General features: G+C 42.6%; 1 pseudogene; it reads right to left on the bottom strand.

The window, feature by feature from the left end:
• Positions 1–1,473: 1,473 nt before the first annotated feature.
• LOC103254723 lies at positions 1,474–2,527 on the bottom strand (annotated as a pseudogene).
• Positions 2,528–5,227: the final 2,700 nt, after the last annotated feature.

Consider the following 5,227-nt stretch of genomic DNA (forward strand, 5'->3'; position numbering starts at 1 on the left):
AAGATCACAGGTGCACAATTTCAATACAGATTGTTCAAAGTGTTTTCCATAATGTTCAATAAATCATTCATATTATACTCTTTGTTCTAAACCCTGATTAATACAAAAACTTTCTAAGTTAAACTCTAGATTCAATCCAAGTTCACTGACTCCTAATATTTTTAACGATTAATATTATCAACTTAACACTATACTATAATCTATAAGTTTACTTAAATGACTTAATTGTTAGTTATACTACTAACCTATTATGATTTAACGTAATAGCTTATAATTCAAACTTATTCTTAAACTACCAAACCTTACTATAATTCATTATGAATTTCATATGTCTAAACTTTAATATCTATATAATCTAATGATTGAGCTTTAATACTATGCTATATCCTATTAAACTAATACCTTATCATTAAATCTTATAATTATCATTAACGTATGATTTTTAAAATCATAACACTATAATTCTCATTCTATTCTAATAAAACTACGACTTTAACCCAAAACTTAAATCTTTTTTCCTAGTATATTAATACATGGCTACGTGTAAAATTTCCTATTGTCATATGAGAAGCAAAAACAACACCACTGGGAAAATTTCGGTATACTTATCAAAGGATCTTAAAATTGGCCTACAGGAACAGGAACTAAAGTCATAATCTGAAGAAAGGGAAACTTAAAAGCTTAAACAAAACTTAAAAGTTTTCTATGAATGCTTATTACTGTTTAAATCTTTCCGATGGAAATTGTATCATCTTAAATGTATGTTTTATCCAAACAAGTCTATTCTAAAAATCAAATAGTAGCTGTCACACTCTTGGATAATGGACTGCACAGTTACCATGACAATGGCCACGGGCTGAAGCAAACAGAGTTTCGGCATGTAACGAAACTAGAAAAACGTCCTGCCTGACTAGAGGCAGGGCAATAAAACTATTATGGTAATTTAGTTTCTAATCTTAACCCTAGGAGAAACTGCCTACAGGAACAAGAGCTGACTAACCAGTCTACCAGGAAATAGAAGTTTAAAAATATCTAGAAAGAAGTACATCTTAGAAGGGACAAGGTCATCTAAAATAATTCTGCTGTGCAACTTTCCATCAGGTGTATAGAGATTTACTTATAAGTTTTACTGCCATGTATGCACACTGGTCACTAATCACACGCCAATATTATAGGTATTGCTTGTCAGAGGCGATCTTTCAGATGGGCCTTTATAGGCCTCAGTCATGTAGCTATAGATGTTGGCTCCCAACAGTATGGTTTATATTAAAAAACTCAGATAAGGACACAGAGATCATGAGTTAAAAAGGACAAATAATTTTAACATTTATTGAAAACTTACTCTGTGATGGGTATTGTCATATTCACAGGTCTGTACGCCAGTCTTACAAGGTAGCATCTTTAACCCCACTGTACAAACGAGGATATGGGCATCCCCCTACCATATTCTGCCAACACCTCCATATTGACTACTCAGGTGCCCGAGGAATAGAGTTTGTTGAAGAAGGTCTTCTTCATGGCCACTTTCAGTTCCTTATTCCTGAGGCTAAAGATGATGGGGCTGAGGAAGGGTGTGAAGACTGTGTAGGTGGCAGCCATCAGGGTGTCACCTTCCTGAGAGTGGGGACCCTTGGGCTTCAGACAGATGACAGAGGCAAAGCCATAGTCACAATGACCACAATAAGGTGAGATGCAAAGGTAGCGAAAGCCTTGCACCAACCTTCTGGTGATGGGAATTTCAAGATGGTGGCCATGATGAGCACATAGGGGAGGAGGATGAGGAGGAAGCAGCTTAGCAGGGCTGTGATGCACACCGAGCCCATGCCCAGGGCCACAACTGGAACATTACTTCCACATGCCAACTTTAACAGAGGTGGCACATGACATAAGAAATGCTGGATCTCATAGGGTCCACAGAAGGTGAGTTGGAAAAAGGCCATGGTCACCACCAGCCCCACCACTGAGCCACCAGACCAGAACCAGTCCACCAGGCAGGCACAGTTCCGGGCACTCAGCACGTAGTAGGGGGGTGGCAGATGGCCACGTAGCAGTCATAGCCCATGACAGTGAGAAGGAAGGAATGGGTGAAGCCAAATATGAAGGAGAACATCTGGCTGGCACAGGCCAGGAAGGCAATGGAATACTAGGTGGAGAGCAGGTCAGCCAGCATGCATGGGATGATGGCCATGGTGTAGAGGATCTCAGAGGTGGAGAGGGCACACAGGGGGAGGTACTTGGGTGTGTGGAGACTGCGCTCACTCCGGACGGTGGCCAAGATGATCAGGTTGCCCAGCAGCATGAACAGATACATCAGCAGGAACAGCAGGAAGAAGGCGGGCAGCAGCTTCTGCAGGAAGGTGGAGAAGATGAGGATGAACCCAGATGTGGCGCTGTGGTTTAGCCTCAATGTGGTGACCATGCCTGGGGTGGAAAGGGGGTGGAAAGGTCTGGGGGTTAGGAGCACAGGGTCCCTAGGGAGTCTGAGCTGGGAGGACACATGAGAGGCTGCTTCACCCATCCAAGCCATGCTTAGTCCCTCTGCAAGGAGGCATGAATAATAATGTGCTGAGGCTTAAATAGGATCACACATCTTAAGTGTTTTGCTCAGTCCCTGGCACACAGTAAGAATTTAAAATATATAAAAGCGTGGACAGCAAGGGCTAAGGAGTGACTCAAGGAGCCTAAAATACCAGGCAGAGATTGATTTCAAAAGACCTTTTATATCCAGTCATCTTTTGACAGGCAGGAGGGTTGAAGGACCAGTTGAAGGCTAAAACTTCACCTGCATGAAGCCTATTTGTGTAGCTAATCCTGATTTGTACCCCATATCTCTGTAATAAAAATTTAAAAAAAGATATTTCCCCATGATCCTAACAGCCCCAAGTGACACTATCTACACAGGAGATATTGTCTATGATGCACACACAAGGACAGGTGGGCACAGATGATGTCAATCATACCTGAAAAATAAATTTCAGATAAACCAGGGAATAGTCACCCATAGTTCAGCAGAATTTTGCAACTCATAGATTCCCCACAGGATTGCAATAAGAAAGTCATGTGGTTATTTTCTCAGCAAGTATTTACTGAGTCAGGTGGAGACAGCACGATGTTGAACAAGTCCAATGTGGTCCTAACTGACACAGGTTAATAGACAAGGGAAGCCTTGGGGGAAAGAGCATTGAACAAGTCATTCATGCAACAAAGTGGCAAGCATTGCAATGGAGGAAGTAGAAGCTTCCCCTTACACTGCTTCAGAGCTCGGGAGACCGTCCCTTCCATCTGTGCTGACAGCATGGAATGCTAAAAGGGGCCACGCTCGGCACCAAGTGTGTTGCATGCTTTGGTTCTGCTGGCAAAGGTGCCATGGTACTTTCTGGAGCATTTGGCTGTTTGGAGCTCTGGCACTCTTGTGTGTTGCGGTGAGGGAGGGCCACCTCCAATTCCTACCTATGTCTCTTGCTGCCATTCAAGCTGCCTGAGTTTGGACTTGAAGCTAAGAGGAATACTCTTTGAGTACCTTTCCCCTGGAGTGAGGTGAAGTCGAGTTTCTGTCTCCACCTTAGCCCTGAGCTATGGGTCAAACCTCATCAGCCTGAGGCTCTGTGGCAGATCCCGAGGGACTCTTTAATCTGCACAAATGAAGTGGAGAGGGAAATTGTGCATCAACTTTTAATAAGTCCCCAGGTGTCACTGAAAACCTCGTGACTTGTTCACAAGAAAACTTGGAATTGGCTTCCCAGGGATTGTTAGACAGAAGACTTTAGCAGCAGATTGTGCTGACTGGTATCCCATGGGCTACTTAATACCAGTCAAGACTCTGTGTTCATCTCTGATATGTCTCCCAGGAAGGGTTCCCAGTGGCATTGATGATGAACACGGAGAGCTTAAGAGAAGGGCTGGAGGTGGCAGGTTCAGGTGAATCCTACTAATTATCTGGCTTGGAGACTCCATGATACCACTTCAGTTGAGTTGTCTGGAAACATGTTTTTCTTTTTTTTTTTCAGCAGATATCTGTTGGCAATGCAAGCAATCAATTTCTCTTTGGGTTCTTAGACACAGATTAATAGACAAGGGAAGCCTTGTATAGAAGTCGGGATGGCTTCATGGCTCAAGACATTCACTCACATTGAACAGAGACAGATTCAAATCCTGGCCTAGCCACTTTCTGGCTGTGTGACCTCGGTGAAACGTACTGACTTTTTCTAGGCCTCTATCGGCAAATGGGGAAACTGTTAATAACAGCATCTGCTTTATGGCATTGTGCATATAAACGTGCTGGCAATTAGAAGATGCTCAATACATGCTAGATGGTATTATTTTGTCAGTCAATAGAGTCCTGTGGGTGTTTGGACACAGTTGATTGAGCCAACTCACTGCTTTCCCTAGTTTAAATATCATCTGTTCATTCCCCACACCTTTAAATATCATCTGTTCATTCATTTATGAAACGTTTGATGGACACTTTCTGTGTTCCTCCAGGATGTCAAAGAAAACAGCAGGTAGCCAGACTCAGTGGCCCAACTTGGTGAGACCTCATCTCTACAATAAATCAAAAAAATTAGCTAGGTGTGGTAGCGCGCACCTGTAGTTCCAGCTACTTGGAAGGCTGTGGCAGAAGGATCACCAGAGCCCAGCAGGTCGAGGCTGCGGTGGCTGGGAGCGGCCACTGAACTCCAGTCTGGGTGACAGAGGAGACTCCAACTAAAAAAAAAAAAAACAGCAAGTAAGATGAGATCCTCTGCCTTCCTGGTGCTTACCTTCTCATGGAAAAAATAACTCATACGAATATAGGTAAATGGTCAGCCACGGTGGCTCACATCTGTAGTCCTAGCATTCTGGGAAGCTGGGACAAAAGGATTGCCTGAGTCCAGGAATTTGAGGCTGCAGTGAGTCATGATCATGCCACTGCTCTCCAGCCTGGGTGACAGAGTGAGACACCAGCACAAAAAAATAAAAAAAGAATATAAGTAAATGAAAAAAATAGTTACACACATATATTAACACCTTAAAGGAAATAAAAAGCATGCTCTGGTTTTAAAATTTGGAAACCAATAAAAGAAATGGTGAGCACACAATGATTTTATAACCCAAAACTTTACCAAAGTCATTTATCAGTGGGAGTAGATTCTTGACAGACTCCCTAGAGTTTTCAAGGTACAGGACCATGTCATCTGCAAAGAGGAGTAGCTCAACTTCCTCTTTTCCTATATGGATATGTCTGATT

Source organism: Carlito syrichta, unplaced genomic scaffold (assembly GCF_000164805.1).
Source record: "Carlito syrichta isolate Samal-C Ts95f unplaced genomic scaffold, Tarsius_syrichta-2.0.1 Scaffold287387, whole genome shotgun sequence".
In the NCBI taxonomy this organism is placed as follows: domain Eukaryota; kingdom Metazoa; phylum Chordata; class Mammalia; order Primates; family Tarsiidae; genus Carlito; species Carlito syrichta.